General features: G+C 45.0%; 1 long non-coding RNA gene across 6 annotated transcripts in view; it reads left to right on the plus strand.

Annotated features, from left to right (window-relative positions):
- Window positions 1-1,398: 1,398 nt before the first annotated feature.
- The window catches only part of LOC123362851, a 109,952-nt gene continuing 87,211 nt past the window's right edge, over window positions 1,399-24,139 (plus strand). For all 6 annotated transcript variants that reach the window (XR_006576602.1, XR_006576603.1, XR_006576601.1 and 3 more), the window contains exons 1-2: window positions 1,399-1,624; window positions 3,844-3,986. This is a non-coding gene — a long non-coding RNA (uncharacterized LOC123362851). The remainder of the gene's footprint in view (window positions 1,625-3,843; window positions 3,987-24,139) is intronic.

A 24,139-nucleotide genomic window follows, 5' to 3' on the forward strand; every position in this document is an offset into this window, starting at 1 on the left:
GTGTCGGAACCATTCACCACAAGGGAAGCGGGGCCCCAGGGCAGGGAAGGATCAGCCCCCCCGCAGCTTTCTCCTCCTCGGCCCCATCCAGAACAGGACTTTTTCTCCCCTAACAACGAACAAAGCAAAGAGAGACACTTACTGGCTCTATTTACTAGTTCCTGCTAACCCAGCGTCACCGCATTGTCTCCACAGAGCGGGACTCCCGGTTCAGGAACTCCCCAGCGGTGGAAACTCCAGCTCATTGCGGCGGCTCTTTCCCCCTGGAGCGATTCCTCCCCATCCCGGACGGCGCCCACTCCCGAGGCTGCATGATTTATCCGCGCCCTGCCAGCCTGTGTGGGGACGCGCAGCTCCCCGCCCGTCCAGCCCAGGGGAGGCGTTAGCAGGCGCCGCCCCGCCCGCCCCGCGCTCTCTGCCCGCTACCTGCTAGCGCCGGACTCCGGGAGCGCGTCCCCCAGCGCCAGCGCTACCGGGCAGCGCCCCCTGCTGGCCACCGGCCGCTTCTCAGTGGGTAAATCAGCTCAGGGCAGCCGTGCGGGATGGTGGAGCGAGTATTAGGAGAAGCGGGATAGAGGGGGAAGCCGTGACGGGTGGGGGAGCTGTGAGAGGGAAGGTGGGACGGGGGAGGATGGAATGGTGGGGGAGATGTGAGGGGGAAGATGAGATGGGGAGGAGGGAATGGTGGGGGAGATGTGAGGGGGAAGATGGAACAGGGGAGGAGGGAATGGAGGGAGAAGATGGGATGGGGGAGGAGGGAATGGTGGGGGAGCTGTGAGGGGGAGGATGGAACAGGGGAGGAGGGAATGGTGGGGGAAGATGGGACGGGGAGGAGGGAATGGAGGGGGAGCTGTGAGGGGGAAGATGGGACGGGGAGGAGGGAATGGTGGGGGAGCTGTGAGAGGGAAGATGAGATGGGGAGGAGGGAATGGTGGGGGAGCTGTGAGAGGAAGGTGGGAAGGGGGGAGGGAATGGAGGGGGAGCTGTGAGAGGAAAGGTCAGACGGGGAGGAGGGAATGGTGGGGGAGATGTGAGGGGGAAGATGGAACAGGGGAGGAGGGAATGGTGGGGGAGATGTGAGGGGGAAGATGGGACGGGGGAGGAGGGAATGGTGGGGGAGATGTGAGGGGGAAGATGGGATGGGGAGGAGGGAATGGTGGGGGAGCTGTGAGAGGGAAGGTGGGATGGGGAGGAGGGAATGGTGGGGGAGATGTGAGAGGAAGGTGGGATGGGGGGAGGGAATGGAGGGGAAGCTGTGAGAGGGAAGGTCAGACGGGGAGGAGGGAATGGTGGGGGAGCTGTGAGAGGGAAGGTGGGATGGGGAGAGGAGGAAATAGTGGGGGAGCTGTGTGGTGGAAGAGGGAATTGAGGGAGGCATGAATGGTGTAGCCAGTGCAATGGGAAAGGTGGGATGGGGGAGAGGAGTGAATGGTGGGGGACCTGTGAGAGGGAAGGTGGGACGTGGACAGTAGAGAATGGTGGAGGAGCTGTGAGGGGTAAGATGGGATGGGCGAGTGGAAGTAATGGTGACGTAGATGTGAGGGAGAAGCTGGGACATGAGGGAGAGGAGTGAATAATGGAGAAGCTTTGAGCGGGAAGGTATGAATGGTGGAGCAACTGAAAGGTGAGGATGGGAGGGGGAGGGAATCAATGCTGGAGCCGTTGTGAGAGGGATGATGGGAAGGCGAGAAAAGTGAATGGTGAAGCAGTTGTGAGGGGGAATATGGGACATGAGGGAGAGGACTGAATGGTAGAACTGTTGTGAGGGGGAAGATGGGACGGGTGAGAGGAGAGAATGGTGATGGAGCTGTGAGATGGAAGCTGTGATGCAGGGAAGAGTGAATGGTGGAGCCAGTGTGATGGGGATGATGGGATGGAGGAGTGAGAGAATGGTGGAGCAGCTACGAGGGGAAGATGGAAGGGAGGGAGGGAGAGAAGTGAATGGTGGAGCAGCTGTTAGGTGGGAAATGGGGATGAGGGGAGGAATGAATGGTGGAGCTGCTGTAAGGTGGAAGGGGAACAGAGAAAGAAGTTAATGATGGATCTGCTCTGAGGGGAAAGATGGAATGGAGGAGAGGAGGGAATGGTGGAGCAGATATAATAGGGAATGTGGAATGAAATAAAGGAATGAATGGTGGAGCAGATGTGATGGGAAATATGGGAGGGGGAGAAGAATGCGGGGTACAGGACCTGTGATGGGGAAGATGGGATGGAGAAGAGGAGTGAATGACGGAGTAGCTGTGAGGGGGAAGATGGGAGGTGGAGACGAATGTGGGGTGGAGCAGCTGTGATAGGGAAGGTGGGATGGAGAAGAGGAAGGAATAATTGTTCAGGTGTGAGAGAGAAGATGAGACAGAGGAGAGGAGTGAACGGTGGAGCAGCTGTGAGGGGGAAGATGTGACGAGGCAGAGGAGTGAATGATGGAATAGATGTGAGGGGGAAGATGGGGTGTTGGAGAGGAGGGAATGGTGGAGGGGCTGTGCGGGGGAAGGAGGATAGGAGAAGAAGAAATGGTGGATCAGCTGTGAGGAGGATGGTGGGATGGAGGAGAGGAGTGAATGCTGGGGCCGTTGTGAGGAGGGATGATGGGAGGGGGAGAGAAGTGAATGGTGGAGGAGCTGTGGGGGGAAGATGGAATGGAGGAGAGGAGTGAATGGTGGAGCAGCTCTGAAGGGGAAGATGGTAAGGTATGAGAGAATTGAATAGTGGAGCAGTTGGAGCAGGAAGACGGGATGGAGGATAGGAATGAATGGTGGAGGAGCTCTGAGGGGGAAGATGGGACAGGGAGAGGAGGGAATGGTGCAGCATATGAGAAGGGATAGGTGGGATGAAGGAGAGGAGAGAATGGTGGAGCAGCTGTGAGGGGGAAGTGGGGATGGGGGAGAGAAATGAATGGTTGTGCTGCTTTAAGCGGGAAGATGGGATTGAGGGGAGAGGAGGAATTTGATTGGAACACATGGAGAGTGATCAACCTGGTAGAGGGGAGAGGATTGGGTTGGGCACAGAGACTTGGAATGTCAGCGGGCAGTGGACACTCTTATTTTAGAATAAGAGTGGCTTTTTGCAGCTTAGCTTAAGCCACTTCCAAAGCAACAGAAAGATAAATCAGAAAAAGGGCAGTCTTGTACAGGAACAAGAGCAACCACACAGGGAGATATACTTTACTGGTATAGCTAAAGCCATTTAAATTCTCACCATCTATTATAGTGGTATAACTTTCCCATACAGACAAGCCCTGACTGAAAGTCAATGGAATTTAGGCTCCTAAGTGTCTAACTCCCCTCTGAAAATGGGATTTAGATGCTTTTAAAGATTTTATCCCATGTTCATGAGGAACCATGATAAGGCATCAGGCCAGGCCAAGCAGGTTTATTGCTCTTTCCTACAGAAGAAGGGAATGACAACATATAGCACTTTTCATAGATTGCAAAGCACTTTACAATGGAAGGATCGTTATGCCCATTTTACAGATGGGAAACTAAGGAACAGGGAAGTTAAGTGACTTGCCCAACGTCACCAAGCAGGCCAGTGGCAGAGCGGGGAATGGAAACCAGGTCTCCTGAATGTCAGTCTAGTGCTCTAGCCACTAGGCATCACTGCCTTGGCTATATCCTGCTTTGGTCTAAGATGTAGCACTGTTATGCTGATGCTGGCTTTTTTATCATTGTGATATGTATTTGTGCTGAAAATTACGTGTGTGCATTTGAGATTCCTATTGCTTTGGTACATATTTATTGGTGCTTTAACAAAACAGACTGCCTCTGGAAGCCTGCTTCCTATTTTACCCCATCCCACGTCTTATCCCCCAACTCTCATTTACCCAACTATGTGCTCTGCCATCAGGCTACCAATGCTGCCTCCAGTTCCTGCTCCAAATGAATGTCTCTCCTGGAAACTGCTCAACTCCTATTCCTCAGTCTTCTTGCTCCCCATCTGCAACCTCCACAAGATCCCTCCTTCTCAACGACAATCACATGGGATCTCAGGTGAGACTCCATCTTAGTGGAAACTCATTCAGGATCATACATGAAAAATTATTGCTAAAAATAATGTCAATGACATGTATACATTGCAGTTAAAATGTTTTCCCAAGATGATACACTTATACAGTTTTACATGCATTTTGTAACATGATGAAGCAAATAAGGATAGAGCTAGCAACCTTAGTTAATGGGAAATGCTGGATTGTGGGTGTAGCAAGTTGCGATGCTAAATTTAAGGAGGTTTGCTGACTAGCATTTTACATGCACACACTAACATCATCCCCCCAGCAATGACTTGATTGTCCCTCTCTTTTATTGCCTTCAGGGTGAATCTGGTTCCTTATACCAGAGCAAGGCTTTTTTGAGCCGCACTGCTATAAATGTTAAATTAATCTATCATTTTTCCTGTGAAAGCAAAAAATGTGGTGTTACAATACCTCAGGTGAAATGCTGGGAGCAAGTGGAAAAGGACGTATCTTTAATTCATTTTTCTTTAAAAATTGGGAAATTACCCCCATCCCACCAAAATAATATTATTTGTTTATTTTTTATAATGAAATGAGCTCTTTTGTTCCAACTAACCCAAATAGATAGGAAACACTAAAGTCAAATATTTACTTATTTTACTTGTAAATAGCCAACATGAATAAAAGGTGCAAGGCAAACACAAAAATGGAAATGATTTGCCCAAGGCTACAGAGTAGGTCAGTGGTGGAGCTGAGAACAGAACCACGTCTCCCAAGTCCAGGGTCCCGTCCCATAAATCAACTTCCCCGTGTTTCATAAACTTTCCCTATAAAAAGGTACATGCTATTTGAGTGTGTCTTCCTTTCTGAACATTACTTCAGCACATACAGAATATTCAGTCATAAAACTGTTAATGAAAGAACATAACTGAAGGCAGTTACTTAGGCCTGGTCTACACTAAGAAGGGGGTTCGAATTAGGGTACGCAAATTCAGCTACGTGAATAGCGTAGCTGAATTCGAAGTACCCTAATTCGAACAACTCACCCGTCCACACGCGGCGGGGTCGAACTCCGCGGCTCCCCCGTCGACTCCGCCAACTCCTTCTGCTGAGGTGGAGTACCGGAGTCGACCGCGGCGCTTCCGGAGTTCGAACTATCGCGTCTAGATCAGACGCGATAGTTCGAACTCCAAAAAGTCGAACTCTCCGCACTGAACCGGCAGGTAAGTGTAGACGTACCCTTAGACTTGTAAGCTCTACTTACATTGTAAAGTCTCTGGGGCAGAGACAAGCTTTTTGTTCTGTGTTTGTACAATGCCGAACACAATGGAGTCTGGTCCATGACAATGTCACCTAGGCACTACAGCAACACAAACAAATAAATAATAAAACAATATTAACTGAAACCACTTAAAAAGTGGAAAAATCAGATAAATAAAATAGGGCCACCTGTTTTATTTTATCTAATTTAAAAATTAGATAAAATAAAAAGACATTTTCTGCCACCCTAAACATTTTTTTAAGGGAAATATGGTGGCAAGTTTTGGACATGTTAACATGTTCAAAACAAGCAGCTGATATAAGCAAAATGTGTATGTTTAGGGGAGCCAATCGATCAGTTGTTGTCTACCTTCCACCCCACACCCTTTTCTCCAAAAATGTGCCCCTGTTTTTTCCTAAGCAATCAGAGCTATTCTAAAAGGATCACCAGAAAGCAGCACAGGTGCTGCAAATATGCCAATTATATTTTGTGGAAAATTTAGAATTTTTTTTTCTAAATTTCAAACAAATATTTCTTAAAGGAAAACCTGAAATCCAAAAATTGAAAAATATTTGGCTTTTGAAAAACATTTGGAGTTTTAGAAAATGTTTCTGGATTTAAAAAATGGACTTTGGTTTCTGATTTTGCAATGAAAAACTGGAAAATTCTTCAAAAATGAACATGTTCTTCACTTTTTTGTCTTTGACAAAGACATTTTCTTCAAAATTAATTTTTGATGAAAAATGGTCAGATAGCTCTAACCAGGGCTGGCTCTAGATGCCAGTGGAGTAAGCACGTGCCTGGGGCCGCACATGCTAAGAGGCAGCATTCTGTCCATTTCTGGGGTGGCAGAGTCTGGGTGGCTTTTTTTTTTTTCTGCTTCGGCAGTTCGGGTGGCAGCAGTCTGAGCGTTTTTTTGTTGTTGTTGTTTTTTTTTGCTCGGGGCAGCAAAAATGGTAGAGCTGGTCCTGGCTCTAACAGGCAAACACAGACTGATCTTTCATATAGATTATGAATCACTACCCAATGAATGGAAGATAGCTAATGTAACACCAATATTTAAAAAGAGCTCTAGAGGTGATCCCGGCAATTACAAACCGGTAAGTCTAATGTCAGTACCAGGCAAATTAGTTGAAACAATAGTAAAGAATACAATTGTCAGACACAGAAGAACATAAATAGTTGGGCAAAAGTCAACATGGTTTCTATAAAGGGAAATCATGTCTTACTTATCTATTAGAGTTCTTTGAAGGGGTCAACAAACATGCACATTGGAAAAAATAACCCCAACTATACATACAATATGATGGGGGCTAATTTAGCTACAACTAATCAGGAAAGAGATCTTGGAGTCATTGTGAATAGTTCTCTGAAGATGTCCATGCAGTGTGCAGTGGCAGTCAAAAAAGCAAACAGGATTTTAGGAATCATTTAAAAAGGGATAGAGAATAAGATGGAAAATATCTTATTGCCCTTATAGAAATCCATGGTACGCTGACATCTTGAATACTGCATACAGATGTGCTCTCCTCATCTCAAAAAAGATATACTGGCATTAGAAAAAGTTCGGAAAAGGGCATAATTAAAATTATTAGGGTTTGGAATGGGTCCCATATGAAGAGAGATTAAAGAGGCTAGGACTTTTCAGCTTGGAAAAGAGGAAACTAAGGGGGGATATCATAAAGGTATATAAAATCATGAGTGGTGTGGAAAAAGTGAATAAGGAAAAGTTATTTACTTGTTCCCATAATATAAAAACTAGGGGCCACCAAATGAAATCACTGGGTGACAAGTTTAAAACAAATAAAAGGAAGTTATTCTTCAAACAGCACACAGTCAACCTGTGGAACTCCTTTCCTGAGTAGGTTGTGAAGGCTAGGACTATAACAGGGTTTAAAAGAGAACTAGATAAATTCATGGAGGTTAAGTCCATTAATAGCTATCAGCCAGGATGGGTAAGGAATGGTGTCCCTAGCCTCTCTCACAGGGTGGAGATGGATGGCAGGAGAGAGATCACTTAATCATTACCTGTTAGGTTGACTCCCACCTGGCATTGGCCACTGTCGGTAGACAGGATACTGGACTGGATGGACCTTTGGTCTGACCCAGTATGGCCGTTCTTATGTTCATTAGTTATTCAGTGAAGCACAATATATAACTTACTTTTTATTTGTGAGCTTAAGTCACAAAGTTCCACATGAAGTTTGCTATCACGTCAAAACAGAAACAGTTTAAGAATCTTCCTCTAGTACAGGAGTAGGCAACCTATGGCACACATGCCAAAGGCGGCACGTGAGCTGATTTTAGTGGCACTCACACTGCCGGGTCCTGGCCACCGGTCTGAGGGGCTCTGCATTTTAATTTAATTTTAAATGAAGCTTAAATTTTTTAAATCTTATTTACTTTACATACAACAATAGTTTAGTTATATATTATAGACTTATAGAAAAAGACCTTCTAAAATGTTAAAATGTATTATGGCATGCAACACCTTAAATTAGAGTGAATAAATGAAGACTCAGCACACCGCTTCTGAAAGGTTGCCAACCCCTGCTCTAATAGTAGGTGTGATGCAATAATTATGAATAATTCTGTGTCAAGCCAACATCTCCCTCTACTGGCTAAAGAAAATATTGTTTCTTGTGGCAGCAATTACCTTTAAAACAAAGATGAACTGTAAAGAAACAAAGGAGTGGGCATGTTTCTTTGAGCCAGAGTATGTCCTGCAGGTAAACAATAGGAGCAGCCCAAAGAGCAGATACAATTTAGATAATGCTTTCCCAGCCAGAAGGAAACTGAGCTATTACTTTTGAAGCAGCAAAGAATCCCGTGGCACCTTATAGACTAACAGACGTTTTGCAGCATTCCTATTACTTTTGAGTTGCCAACAAAGCAGACCCCAGGAAGGAGTCAATTTTAGATACTAATGCCCCAATCCTGCACATATTTATGTATGTTTAACTTTACTTGCTCTGAGTAGTCTCAATGATTTTAGTGAAACTACTCAGAATGCAAAACTTTGAGTATGTGAGTATATCTTTGAAGTATGAGGTCCTAACTCCAAGCCTGTGTGCTCTGTTGTGGATGAGGGTGGGACTCAGCCTGTTCACACTGGACAGAATCAAAAGCAGAGGCTTAAACCCATAATATCCCTGATATTTCTATGCTAAATAATGAAGTCAAAATAAGTAAATGATTTGCTAAGTTTATCTTTAAACATAATACAGGAACAGTAAAGGGCACAAGCAAAAATCCTTTTTGTTTTGTGTTCAGTTGTCCTTTAAAGGGACATCATTGGGTTAAAGCAAATCACTTAAAAACCCCAACCCATTTCCCTTCATTACTAACAGCACCTTATATTTTTTAAATCTTATTTACTTTCCACTCAATGCTGGTTTACTCTCTTGCATTTCACTCAGATTAGATGCAGAAAATATACTATTCAGTACACTATCTTGCTGCCATGCACTAGCACAGTGATGCAATGTGAAAGCAGCACACAGTGTAGGGGAATGTTGGAAACCAAAGAGTTAAATTGCGTTTCTTTTTAATTAATGAAAAAATGTAGCACAAGATTACTTGGCAACCTAGGCAACTGAATGGTGTCATTTTATGCCATTCTGTCAGAAGGAAACATGCTACATTTGTGATGGAGAAACTCTACTTCAGATTTTTTCAGCTGGAGGGATGTACTGGAACTGTGTCATGGACGGTTGCCCAATAGAGTATAGCCAACCCCAAGCATGCAAATTTCATAAGTCAGGCCCCTAAAATCACGAGATTGGCTTTAAAATCATTATTTTTTTTAAAAACTTCCTTTTTTTCCCCAAATGAAATATCTAATTCTCAGGCAATCCCAAGATTCCAGGAGCTGGAGAATTAAGACATGAAACGGTAATTTTGAGGCTTGTGATAAAAATGCAAGAGTTGGCAACCCCACTGCATTGGTCTTTGATAAAAAATAAAATCTGAACCAGATAAAGTCTGGTCTTGGGAAGGAAGGAAGGAGCACCTTGCTCCCTGTCCCTCCTACCCATCACCCAATCTCAGAACAGCTACTCACTTGCACAAGGCTCAACGCCAGAGCAAGGGAAGCAGCACTTCAAGGGATGTAGAGCTGGCTTCACAGTCTCTTGAAGCAGCGCTGTGGTGAAGGAAAGAATGGGGGACAGAGAAGGATCTTATTATTATGAATCATATATATTATGGCAGTGCCCAGGACCAACCAACGTCGGTGTCTTATTGTGCTGGGCACTGTATAAATAGAGTAATGGACAGTCACTCCTTTGTAAAGCTTACAATCAAATATACCAGTGTTCACGCTACAGCAGAACTAACCCACTCCCAGAAACCTTCCCATTCCAGAGCAGTATGAACCAAAACCTTCCCATTGTTTCTTCTTTTGACATGGCCACAAATGATTGTGAAAGATGGTGGGTTCATGGGATGATTTTGTGGCCCTGTTTTTGGTCACTGACCAAAACACGCTGAGAATCACTGCTCTAGAGAATTGCTTGGTTCCTTAAGTTTGCTGGTTCAATGGAACTAAATGTCAATAGAGGCTCCTAAACCCAGTGGTACTGCTCAAATGAGGACTTTTGGGATAGGGGGAGCCTATACAGGAAGCATGGGCTCCACCTAACCCAAAGTAGATCCAGACTGCTGGCACTTAATATTAAAAAGGTTGCAGAGCAGTTTTTAAACTAAGAGATGGGGAAAAGCCGATTGCTGCAGAGGAGCACGTGGAATGGACAGAGACTTTTCTTAGAGAAGAGTCCATTGATAGAGATTCTCTAGGTTCTAGTCAGGAGGAGAGGATGGAAGAGGATAAAGTATGGGCCAGATCAGATGAGAAACATTCACATAAAAAAGAATCTGACACATCAGAAAAGGGCAGACAAATAAACAGTGACAAGTTTTTAAAGTGCTTGTACACAAATGCTAAAAGTCTAAATAATAAGATGGGTGAACTAGAGTGCCTCGTGTTAAAGGAGGATATTGATATAATAGGCATCACAGAAACCTGGTGAAGTGAGGACAATCAATGGGACACAATCATTCCGGGGTACAAAATATATCGGTAGGATAGAACAGGTTGCGTGGTGGTGGTGGGGGAGTGGCACTATATGTGAAAAAAAATGTAGAATTAAATTAAGTAAAAATATTAAAGTAATGCACATGTTTCATAGAATCTCTATGGGTAGTATTTCCATGCTCTAATAAGAAGATGACTGTAGGGATCTATTATCGACCACCTGACCAGGACAGTGATAGTGACTATCAAATGCTAAGGGAGATTAGAGAGACTATCAAAATAAAGAAATCAATAATAGTGGGGGGTTTTAATTATCCCCATATTGACTGGGTACATGTCACCTCAGGATGAAATGCAGAGACAAAATTTCTCGATACTTTAAATGACTGCTTCTTGGAGCAGCTGGTACAGGAACCCACAAGGGGAGAGGCAATTCTCGATTTAGTCCTGAGTGGAGTGCAGTATCTGGTCCAAGAGGTAACTATAACAGGACCGTTTGGAAATAGTGACCATAATATAACAACAACATTTAACATTCCTGTGGTGGGAAGAACACCTCAGCAGCCCAACGCTGTGGCATTTAATTTCAGAAAGGGGAACGATGCAAAAATGAGGAGGTTAAACAGAAATTAAAAGTTACAGTGACTAGAATGAAATCCCTGCAAGCTGCATGGACACGTTTCAAAGACACCATAATAGAGGCCCAACTTAAATGTATATCCCACATTAAAAAACACAGTAAAAGAACTAAAAAAGAGCCACCATGGCTTAACAACCGTGTAAAAGAAGCAGTGAGAGATAAAAAGGCATCTTTTAAAAAGTGGAAGTCAGGTCCCAGTGAGGTAAATAGAAAGGAGTATAAACACTGCCAAATTAAGTGAAAAAATGTAATAAGAAAAGCCAAAAAGGAGTTTGAAGAACAGCTAGCCAAAAACTCCAAAGGTAATAACAAAATGTTTTTTAAGGAAGCCTGCTAAACAACCAGTGGGCCCCTGGATGATCAAGATACAAAAGGAGCACTTAAAGATGATAAAGTCATTGCGGAGAAACTAAATGAATTCTTTGCTTCAGTCTTCACTGCTGAGGATGTTAGGGAGATTCCCAAACCTGAGCAGTCCTTTGTAAGTGACAAATCTGAGGAATTGTCACAGATTGAAGTGTCATTACAGGAGGTTTTGGAATTAATTGATAAACTTAACAGTAAAAAGTCACCAGGACCAGATGGCATTCACCCAAGAGTTCTGAAAGAACTTAAATGTGAAAATTGCGTAACTATTAACTATGGTTTGTAACCCGTCCTTTAAATCAGCTTCTGTACCCAATGACTGGAACTTAGCTAATGTAATGCCAATATTTAAAAAGGGCTCTAGAGGTGATCCTGGCAATTACAGACCGGTAAGTCTAATGTCAGTACCAGGCAAATTAGTTGAAACAATAGTAAAGAATAACATTGTAAGACATATGGAAGAACATAAATTGTTGGGCAAAAGTCAACGTGGTTTCTGTTAAGGGAAATCATGTCTTACTAATCTATTAATTCTTTGAAGGGGTCAACAAACGTGTGGACAAGGGGGATCCAGTGAACATAGTATACTTAGATTTCCAGAAAGCCTTTGACAAGGTCCCTCACCAAAGGCTCTTATGTAAATTGTCATGGGATAAGAGAGAAGATCCTTTCATGGACTGAGAACTGGTTAAAAGACACAGAACAAAAGGTAGGAATAAATGGTAAATTCTCAGAATGGAGAGGGGTAACTAGTGGTCTTCCCCAAGGGTCAGTCCTAGGACCAATCCTATTCAACTTATTCATAAATGATCTGGAGAAAGGGGCAAAGTTTGCAGACGATACTAAACTGCTCAAGATAGTTAAGACCAAAGCAGACTGTGAAGAACTTCAAAAAGATCTCACAAAACTAAGTGATTGGGCAACAAAATGGCAAATGAAATTTAATGTGGATAAATGTAAAGTAATGCACATTGGAAAAAATAACTCCAACTGTACATACAATATGATGGGGGCTAATTTAGCTACAACTAATCAGGAAAGAGATCTTGGAGTCATCGTGGATAGTTCTCCGAAGACGTGCATGCAGTGTGCAGTGGCAATCAAAAAGCAAACAGGATGTTAGGAATCATTAAAAAAGGGATAGAGAATAAGATGGAGAATATCTTGTTGCCCTTATATAAATCCATGGTATGCCGACATTTTGAATACTGCGTACAGATGTGGTCTCCTCATCTCAAAAAAGATATACTGGCATTAGAAAAGATTCAGAGAAAGGCAACTAAAATGATTAGGGGTTTGGAATGGGTCCCATATGAGGAAAGATTAAAGAGGCTAGGACTTTTCAGCTTGGAAAAGAGGACACTAAGGGAGGGTATGATAGAGGTATATAAAATCATGAGTGGTATGGAGAAAGTGAATAAGGAAAAGTTATTTACTTGTTCCCATAATATAAGAACTAGGGGCCACCAAATGAAATCAAGGGGCAGCAGGTTTAAAACAAATAAAAGGAAGTTTTTCTTCACACAGCGCACAGTCAACCTGTGGAACTCCTTTCCTGAGGAGGTTGTGAAGGCTAGGACAATAACAGGGTTTAAAAGAGAACTAGACAAATTTTTGGAAATTAAGTCCATTAAAGGCTATTAGCCAGGATGGGTAAGGAATGGTGTCCCTAGCCTCTGTTTGTCAGAGGTGGAGATGGATGGCAGGAGATAGATCACTTGATCATTACCTATTAGGTTCACTCCCTCTGGAGCACCTGGCATTGGCCACTGTTGGCAGACAGGATAACGGGCTGGATGGACCTTTGGTCTGACCTAGTATGGCCATTCTTATGACATCTTCAGCTGAGCACTACCAAAAAAGGAGCAGGAAACAGAAGGTTGTATGGGACAGATAAAGGATATCAGCTCTATCATATCACTGTCATGCTACTAATTTGTTAATGGTGTGAGAATGTAACAAAATGGCAACTACAACTACACAGCTAGATTGCATAAAAAGCTGCATCAAATTCCTTTGGAAATTCAACTCCTTGCCCCACGGACAGCTAGGGTTCTATTTCTCCTTTCATCTGTCTGTTTGAATTCCATGTTCAATGGAATCCTGACATAAACTTAGCTGATATGTCAGGATGCATCTGTATGAGTTTTCAGTTTCTCTTTTTTAATTAGGTATGCCATACTAATGCTGAATCTCTCAAAGATCTGTGGGGAAAAACTATAATGCCTGGATTTATTTGTTTAATCAAACCCTGAGATATAATATTAAAATGGACTAATCTAATTTAAGAGAAGGATTGATGGGCAGGGAGTGCCTGAATGAACTAATGTGTCCAAGTGTGAAGAAAATGTTCAGTGTCCTGAAACATACAGTAGAGCTCACATTATTAAAGCAAGATGTGTTTAACCTCCTTCCCCCAAACCCCCACAAAATAGCTTGCCTCCAACAACATTCCATCAACTGGAAAGGAAGATGATTTTCAGCCTTGCACCCAAGCATTGATGAAAACCGTAATTACTATGGTGAATGGAAACAATGCTATAATGGAAAGGTTAAAATATAACAGATTGTCCATATTTCTGCCATGTTCCCTGTACCACTTCAGGACTGTCAAAGGAGACAGGAGAGAAAAATTGAGGTCTTTTCCTCAGGCTGGTTTCAGTTTCAGCTCCTCTAACTGGGGGTCAAAATTTACCCCAGATTGGCCTGGTTTTTATGTTTTCTCCCTCAAAAAGGCTATGAAAAAAGTACTTTGATAACTTACTTCAATTAGGTAATTCTGTGTTCATGCACCCAATCAGTTTGAAGAACCTGAATGGCACAAATATTCTCATAACACAAGAACTAGGGGTCACTAAATGAAATTAATAGGCAGCAGGTTTAAAACAAACAAAAGGAAGTATTTTTTCACACAACACACAGTCAACTTGTGGAACCGTTTGCCAGAGGATATTATGAAGGCCAACACTATAACAGGGCTCAAAAAAGAACTAGATAAATTCATGGAGGATAGGTCCATCAATGGCTATTATCCAGGATAGGCAGGAATGGTGTCCCTAGCCTCTGTTTGCCAGAAGCTGGAAATGGGCGACAGGGGATGGATCATTTGATGATTTCCTGTTCTATTCATTGCTTCTGGGGCACCTGGCATTGGCCACTGTTGGAAGACAGGATACTGGGCTAGATGGACCTTTGGCCTGACCCAGTATGGCTGTTCTTATGTTCTTATTAAGCCTTTAGGCTGGGACTCAGGAGATATAGATTCAATCCCTGGCTTTGCCATATTCTCTGTGGGTGACCTTGGGCAAGTCACTTAATCACTTGGTGGCTCAGTTCCCACTGTAGAATGGGAATAATAGGATTTTCCTACCGCAAAGGGGCACTGTGAGGATAAATTCATTAATGTCTATGTAGTTGTCACATCTTGTTGTCCGGCAACTCTGTGTCTCAGATCTCTCCATCTTAGCTTTTCACCATCTGAGATTCCTTCATAACTTGCTGTCTTCTTATTCATATGTGGTTTCACCCTCTGGGCCTTGGATTGAAAATGGCTGATGATGCTTTACACGTCAAAGACCTGTTTCAAAGTCAATATAAAACCCACACTGAAATAAATTTCCCCTTCTTCCTTGGTTCTTCTTTGTTAGCTCCCTCTTATTTGCCCTTCACCAAGGCCAAGTCATGCCTGACCAACTTGATTGCCTTCTATGATGAGATAACTGGCTCTGTGGATCTAGGGAAGGCAGTGGATGTGATATACCTTGACTTTAGCAAAGCTTTTGATACGGGCTCCCACAATATTCTTGCCAGCAAGTTAAAGACGTATGGATTGGATGAATAGACTATAAGGTGGATAGAAATCTGGCTAGATCAGGGGTCGGCGACCGGTGGCTCGCGGCTCGCCAGGGTAAGCACCCTGGCGGGCCGGCCCGGTTTGTTTATCTGCCGCGTCGGCAAGTTCGGCCGATCGCGGCTCCCACTGGCCGCGGTTCGCGGTCCCAGGCCAATGCGGGAGGCAGGAAGCCGCGGCCAGAACATCCCTCGGCTCGCGCCACTTCCTGCCTCCCGCATTGGCCTGGGACCGCGAACCGCAGCCAGTGGGAGCCGCGATCGGCCGAACTTGCCAATGCGGCAGATAAACAAACCGGGCCGGCCCGCCAGGGTGCTTACCCTGGCGAGCCGCGAGCCACCGGTTGCCGACCCCTGGGCTAGATCATCAGGATCTATGGGTAGTGATCAACGGCTCAATGTGTAGTTGGCAGCCAGTATCAAGCAGAGCTCCCCAGGGGTTGGTCCTGGGGCTGGTTTTGTTCAACATCTTCATTAATGATCTGGTTGATGGCATGGATTGCACCCTCAGCAAGTTTGTGGATGACACTAAGCTGGGGGGAGAGGAAGATACCCTGGGCTAAAAAAAATGTGATGAGGTTCAACAAGTGCAGAGTCCTGGACTTAGGATGGAAGAATCCCATGCACTGCTACAGGCTGGGGACTGACTGGCTAAGCGGCAGTTCTGCAGAAAAGGACCTGGGGATTCAGTGGATGACAGGCTGGATATGAGCCAACAGTGTGCCCTTGTTGCCAAGAAGACTAACAGCATTAGTAGGAGAGTTGCCAGCAGATCGAGGAAAGTGATTATTCCCCTCTATTCTGCATTGGTGAGGCCACATCTGAAGCACTGCATCCAGTTTTGGGCCCCCCACTACAGAAAGGATGTGGACAAATTGGAGTCCAGCAGAGGGCAACGAAAATTATTAGGGGCTGGGGCACATGATTTATGAGAAGAGGCCGAGGGAACTGGGCTTATTTAGTCTGCAGACGAGTGAGGGGGGATTTGATAGCAGCCTTCAACTACCTGAAGGGGGGTTCCAAAGAGGATGGAGCTCGGCTGTTCTCAGTGGTGGCAGATGACAGAACAAGGAGTAATGGTCTCAAGTTGCAATGGGGGAGTTCTAGGTTGGATATTAGGAAAAACTGTTTCACTAGGAGGGTGGTGAAGCACTGGAATGGGTTACCTAGGAAGGTGGTGGAATCTCCATCCTTAGAGGTTTTTAAGGCTTGGCTTGACAAAGCCTTGGATGGGATGATTTAATTGGGGTTGGTCCTGCTTTGAGCAGGGAGTTGGACTAGATGACCTCCTCTGGTCTCTTCCAACCCTCATATTCTATGACTGTATGATTCCAAGAGCACCAGAGCAAGAATAGAGGGAGATAACCATGTAGGGGATGGAAAGTTGCCTTCGCCGTTGACGGAGCAACAAAATAAAGGTAGCATTGATTTCTCTGAGAGAGAAGGGGTAAGGCAAATAATGGACACAATGTAGCAAAAATAAGAAGACTGAGGAGAACACTCTGAGGGAGGGAATGAAGAAATCGTTCCGCTCCTACCCATGTTATTTCAACCCAAAGGTCAAAATGGAGTGAGAAAAAGATGGAGGCACTCTTCCAGGTCATCCCCATAAAGTAAACTCTGCCCATGTGAAATACCAAAATGAGACACCACTCACAGATTGTGCAGATTTTCAATACATGGTCACCCGTGCTACTTGGTTTCACGAGTTTGGCTACCCTTAGTGGCTTCCATAGGCCCATGGGTTCTGCTAGGCTCCTTGGGATTGGCTCCTTCTTAATTGAGAAAAAATAAATAATTGGTGGTATCTCTCAAATGGCACCCATATGTGGCACCAAAAGATGATGTCACTCACAGCAAATCATATAGGTCTGTGATTCTTCCTTTTCTACACGAGGGATGAAATAGTTAATTCTGACAGTGAAATTGTCATCACTGGACAGCTGAGTGAACCCTTCACTGAGATTCCTGTGGCAGTTAACAATCCTCAGAGCCATTGTTCCAGACCCTCTGCAAACTCATCTTTGCATCAGCTTCACTTAGTTCACATTTTTGAGACTTTCTTCACAACCCTAACAGTAGAGACCTATTATTATAAAAATGAAAAATGAAATTCAGAAAAACAACATCATAGCTTGAGAGAGATGCCACTACTGCATGAGGGTGCATACAGGCTGTTTTCAAACCACGAAGCACTATGCCAGTGTCAGCATTTCAATTTGAAGGGATGGACTCTTTTAAAAATACCTTTCTTAGGTGTTTTTAAAGTGTTTAGATACCAAATAGTGTCAAGTGACAAAGTGTGCTAGCTGGTGCTAAATGGCACTCCCAACTAGTGTGTCCAAGAATTCACTACTCTCAATGTCTAGAAGTGAGTTCTATGTAATTGCCCTGCATTCACTGCATACACTTCACTGGGAGAGTTTGGAGCATGCAAGAATTAGAATAGTCCCTTAGAGACTTTAAATTTTGCTTCCTTTTTCTTCATGTTGTGGAGTTTCCATTTCATTCATCAATTTCAGACCGATAGTTTCTGTTGAATTCCCCAAAGTCTGTCTCAGTAGTGTGTGATCTGGGCGATACCATCATTTCTTTAGAACAGCTGGAGTTTTCCATCCTCTTCCTCCATCCACTTTGACGCAAATATGGTCATCAAGTTCCATACACACACCCCCAAAATATTTCTCATCTCATACTGTTTAAATATGAATATATAATACTATAGTAAATGAAACAATGAATTCACACTTCTGTGGCTCTTTTGGGTAATGCTGATTGCTAATTTGGCTCCTAAACCACTGAGGTCTGAGTATCACTGATGTACACCCTCTCCAGCACTCACTAAAGGTATGCTCCAGTATTCTTCATACAGTGCCTCCTAGTGGTAATCAACCTCCCCCACCCACCCACCCCCTTCTGGCTTATGGTGCTTTCCCATTGTTGTTAATATTAAATGTGTTAAGCATCTGGTCACAATTAACCTTTTTTTAGTGAAGTCTGAAGCAAAAGAGGTATTAAACATCTCAGTCTTCTGAGTGAAATCCATTATTAGCTCTCCTTCTCTGCTTAGTAGTAAGCCTACACTTTTCTTTGGCTTTGGCTTTCTCCTAATGTATCTCTTCTTATTGACTTTTATGTCCCTCGTATGTTCATAATATGTAATACTTTACTTAAAGCCTCAGTTCCTGGATTCATGTGATTATATGTGAGTCTCAGCTTTCATTTGAAAAAAGTTTATAGTCTTCATAATTGTGGACATTGAAAACATGAACCCTAAAGGCTTCAAAATCAGAAGAGAAATAAAAGATCTTTTTTTTAAATCTGATAAATAACAATTTACCAAGGATTGTGGCAGATTCTCCATCACTGACAATTTTTAAATCAAGATTAATTTTTTAAAATAGATATGCTCTAGTAATTATTTTGGGAAGTTCTATAGCCTGGATTATACAGAAGGTCAGACTAGAGAATCACAATGTTCTCTTCTGGCCTTAGAATCTATGAATCATTTTTCAAGGCCTGACACATGATTTTTTAATGCTGGGTCTTGGCAGTACTGCATACACACACCCACAGAGATTTGCACATAATCTATAATAACACTTACCTTAAAAGTAAAAGTCTAGTGATAATTTTAAATTATTCAGTTTGGGGCCAATCCTAGTTGATTTCTCTCCAGACCCGTGAGCAGTAGGTTTAGAAACCCTGGAATGGTGTGCACCCTTAACACACACACACACACACACACACACACACACACTGCTACTTCCTACCTCTTTACACAGCTCTCCCCTACCCAGAACTTTCTGCATAACCGTTGCCCCTTCCTCCAAATAAAGAGCCCCTACACACTTACCCATAGCAGCTGGTAGAACAAAGATCCCCTTACTCCAGCCTCTGCACACTGGATAAAAGGTCTGGAGCAATGTAGAGGGGTCCTAAACATCCAATTATAGCCAAAGGAACAGTCCCCCTGGGGCAGACACTGGAAGATAACCATATGCTGTCCTGTGAGGATCTCCTTGCAAGCCATGCTGTAGGGGATGTGCTGGGGAGCAGGCCTGGAGATGAAAATGGCATATTAGGGATGGGGGCACAGCACAACAAGGATTCCAAGTGGCAATGCAGCCTGCACAGCAGCCCAGGGAAGCAGCTGTACCTCAGATCAGCACACAGGGTTGTCTAAGATACATTGGGGGCCACTCCCGCCACTGAAGCAGCCCAGGATTGGGAGGGTGCAAAGGTGGTTTTAAAGCTACCTTAGTCCAGGGGCTCTCAAGCTTTTAATTGGTGAGCCCCCCCCCCAACACCAGGGCCTGGCAGGTGAGGGGAGAGTGTGGGCTTCGGGGAGGGGGGAGACTCTTGGACATAGGCATAGCTTTACTTCTATTTTGGGGGGAGCAAGGGCTGACAGGGTTTGAGCAGGCTCCCCACAGCAGGGTCCAGGGAGGAAGCAGCACCTCCATCCCCTGACTCACTCAGGAGGCCACCCAGCCTGTCTGGCCTGTGGGGGTGCAACCAAAAAATATAAATCAAAGTGGGGACTCAGTTCAAAAAGTTTGAAAACTGCTCAGGGTGCTGGGAGGGGATAGCTAGGAGATGTGTGCAGGGAGGGGAGTAGCTCAGGATGCAGGGAGGGGATAGATAGGGACTGTGGGCAGGGAGAGGAGTAGCTCAGGGTGCAGGGAGGGAGTAGCTGGGGCTGTGTCCAGGCAGGAGAGTAGCTCAGGGTGCAGGGAGGAGGTAGCTGGGCCTGTGTGCAGGGAGGGGAGTAGCTCACGGTGCAGGGAGGGGTAGCTAGGAGCTATGTACGGATGGGGGGGCTCCCAGTGTGACCCCCACCTTCAGTGGGGGGGCACTGTGGCTCCTGGCTTGAGCCCCCAGCTGCTCCTGGCTTGAGACGGGGAGGTTTGCCAACTTCAGCCCCACATCGCTCCCGGTTTCAGGCGCTTGGGGCGGGGTGCCGGCTTCAGCTTGGCACCACTCCTGGCTGAGGCGGGGTGTAGGGTTGCCATCATTCTAATTGCACAAAACCAAACACCCTATCCCTGCCCCTCCCCCGAGTCCCCGCCCCTCGCTCACTACATTTTCCCTCCCTTGGTAGCTCCATCTCCCATAACCCTCACTCATTTTAACTGAGCTGAAGCAGGGGGTTGGAGTGTGGGAGGAGGTATGGGCTCTAAATTGGGGTGTGGGCTCTGGGGTGGGGTCAGAAATGAGGGGTTCAGGGTGCGGGAGGGGGCTCCAGGGTGGGGCAGGGAGTTGGGGTGCAGGAGGGGGTGAGGGCTCTGGTTGAAGATGCTGGCTCTGGGGTGGGTCCAGGGATGAGGGGTTTGGGGTGCAGGAGGGGACTCCAGGCTGTGGGGATGGGCCAAGGGATTTGGAGTGCGGGAGGGGATTGGGGTGTAGGTGGGGGTGAGGGTTCTGGTGTGGGGCTGGGAATGATGGATTCAGGATGTGGGAGGGGGCTCTGTGATGGGGCAGGAGGTTGGGGTGCAGGAGGGGGCTCTGCGTTTAGAGGCACTCAGGGCTTGGGATTGGGGTTCAGGAAGGGGTATGGGTTCTGGGCTGGGGATGCAGGCTCTGGGTTGGGCCCAGGGATGAGGAGTTTGGGGTGCAGATGGGGCTGCAGGTTTGGGGGGGCTCAGGGTTCGGGTACAGGGTTATCTCGGGCAGCTCCCAGTCAGCAGCACAGTGGGGGAGCTAAGGCAGGCTCCGCGCTGCACCCTGGAAGCAGCCAGCAGGTCCGGCTCCTAGGGGAGGAGGCTCCGCAGTGCGTGCTGCTATCGCCCGCAGGCAGTGCCCTCCAGCTCCCATTGGTCGGGAACCAGCCAATGGGAGTGTGGAACCAGTGCTTGGGCAGCATGTGGAGCCCTGTGGCCTCCCCACCTAGGAGCTGGACCTGATGGCCACTTCTGGGGCCCAGCATGGTGCCCCAGGACAAGTAAGGACTAGCCTGCCTTAGCCCCACAGCACTGCTGACTGGACTTTTAACAGCCCGGTCAGCGGTGCTGACTGGAGCCGGCAGGGTCCCTTTTCGGGTGGGTGTTCTGATAAAAAAATAGACACCTTGTAACCCTGGGGAGTGGGCACCGACTCCAGCCCCACACTGCTTCTGGCTGGGGCAGAGGAGCCGCCAGTTTCAGCCCTGCTCCACTTCAGCACTGGGGCTCAAAGCACCGGGTTTCAGCTATGGGGCTCTGTGGCCCCCCTGAATGGCTTCACATACCCCCAAGGGGCCATAGACCCCTGGTTCAGAATCACTGCCTTAGTCCACTTCCCCATGGCTTTAAGTTCTGGGCTCTCAACCTGAGAATTTTTGCCTCACTTCTGTCCTTGAGGTCACTTCCTGTGCACGATTCTGAGGGCTCAATAAAAGTTTTCTGGTTCCTTCCCTGCTGTGTACTTTATGGAAAAAATTAAAATAAACCTTCCTTTGCCTTTTATCATATAAAAATAGCAGAAATAGTCAAATATGGTGATGCCTTTGAGGCCCAGCTAATGAGAAGAACACCACCAAGAATGGAGGCAAACAGAAGATAATGAAATAATTTTCATTTATTCCACACTCTCATTCCTACAATTTTCATTACAATCTAACATGCCCTTCCTTCCAGCATCTTAAAAATAATTAAAAACTAACTTCATTCCAGTACATTTACTTCAATTTTAATGTGAATCATCAGCCTTTTTTCTTCTTGGGTTTTAATCCTTAATTAATTGTAATGCTTATTGACTTCAATGGGAATAGGATCAGGCAAAATATGACAACGTGCTTGGCTGCACTGGGGCCTAAGATTGGTGCTTTAAACATCTACAGGAAATTAAATTTAAAAAATGACTCCTGCCCCCTTTCCTATCTGATTTCTATAGCATCTCTTCTTTTTGCCCTGGCACTTCACACCTGCATTGTTCTCTACTCTTTCTCCCATATACTTAGGCATTGTTACTATTATCAAGTTTCATATGGGTGCAGGGTGCTGTTCAAAAAGGGACCCAGACGTTGAAATCAGATCTGACAGAAGAATCAGGGCCATAGTTACTTTATTTTTCTTCCCTCTACAATGATGTCCAATGTGCCTTCTCTCCTCAGGTCAGTTCTCCTTTTCCAGTTGTTGCTTTCCCAGTTGTCCCTGAATGTGCTCCAGCATCTTTCCTGGGGTAACCCTTGCTGGAATGGCTGTGAGGGCAACTGGAGTCCAGCTCAGCAGCACATTTTAAAGCATGATTTCACTGAATGATCTCACTTCTTGAAATAGGAAGCCGAACACTTCATAGAACCATCAGAAAGACATGATCCCTACTGTAGTGTGAACACACAAAAACAAAGAGCCATGCCTTAAGCATCAATTAGAGATCTCCCTGACCAGGAAGTTCCTATGTCTATTAAGATCACTGCTGCAATGTATTGGAAAACATAATACCAAATATACATATAAAACGATGGGGTCTAAATTAGCTGTTACCACTCAAGAAAGAAGTCTTGGAGTCATTGTGGATAGTTCTCTGAAAACATTCACTCAATGTGCAGTAGCAGTCAAAAAAGCGAACAGAATGTTCAGAATCATTAAGAAACAGATATATAAGACGACAGAAAATATCATATTGCCTCTATATAAATCCACGGTATGCCCACATCTTGAATACTGCATGCAGATGTGGTTGCCCCATCTCAAAAAAGATATATTGGACTTGGAAAAGGTTCAGAAAAGGGCAACAAAAATGATTAGGGGCATGGAACAGCTGCCGCATGAGGAGAGATTAATAAGACTGGGACTTTTCAGCTTGGAAAAAAGACGAGTAAAGGGGGATATGATAGAGGTCTATACAATCATGACTAGTGTGGAGAAAGTAAATAAGGAAGTGTTATTTACTCCTTCTTATAACATAGGAACTAGGGGCCACCGAATGAAATAAATAGGCAGCAGGTTTAAAACAAACAAAAGGAAGTATTTTTTCACACAATGCACAGTCAACCTGTGGAACTCCTTGCCAGAGGATGTTGTGAAGGCCAAGACCATAACAGGGTTCAAAAAAGACCTAGATAAATTCATCAGTGGCTAGTATCCAGGATAGGCAGGAATGCTGTCCCTAGCCTCTGTTTGCCAGAAGCTGGGAATGGGCGACAGGGGATGGATCACTTGTTGATTACCTGTTCTGTTCATTCCCTCTGGGGCACCTGGCACTGGCCACTGTTGGAAGACAGGATACTGGGCTAAATGGACCTTTTGTCCGTCCCAGTATGGCCGTTCTTATGGGCCTCTCTGGTAACCATTGAAGATGAAAAACTATATGATCACTCCACATCTCCCTTTCTTGACAATAATAAATTATACATTTATAAAATTAAATTATAAACCAATGTGCTTACGACAAAAATTCTAAATTATCTTGAAATTATTTAAAAACTATTTATACTATGGTGTGCCCCTATCAATTCCATTTAAATAGTCCTGAGCATTATTTTAAAGATCAAGTCTTTGAGAGGGTCTGATCAGGCTTCATCTTGCATGTGGCGTTTCCTGTGGAGGGTCCTCACTTCCTGAGAGAGTACCTGTAGGACCCAGATCCTCTCTTCCTGAAGTACCCTGGGAATAAAAATTTGCTGTCCTTTCGCAAGCGAGGCCATCAGCCCTGTGAAGGTCATTTCAGTCTTGTCAATGTGGTATGGAAGTGGACTCCTTTGTTTTTTATGTCCTTTAAGTGATGGATAACTAAAATGTCTTTTTTTCCCCTTATATTACTCAAACTCCATTGCTCTGCCTCAAGAGCCAGCAAGGATTCCTTCCAGTGGTACAGATTCTATCCTCTGGCATGCTCACTAAACTTCTCTGTGTTAGCTTGATAGCTTTTTTTACCCCGTTTATACGATCAAAAATTCAGATAAATTAGAGAATAGGAACGTGCAAGGCTGCAGCGCCATCTAGCGGCCACAGGAGAGATCGCTCCCTTCTGGACCTGAGCGTGCCGGTTGTCTGGTTAACGCAGAGCTGGATGATGGCGGGTCGGCTAAATGGAGTTTTACTGTATGTAAACATA

The sequence above is a fragment of the Mauremys mutica genome, chromosome 2 (assembly GCF_020497125.1).
Source record: "Mauremys mutica isolate MM-2020 ecotype Southern chromosome 2, ASM2049712v1, whole genome shotgun sequence".
Lineage (NCBI taxonomy): Eukaryota > Metazoa > Chordata > Testudines > Geoemydidae > Mauremys > Mauremys mutica.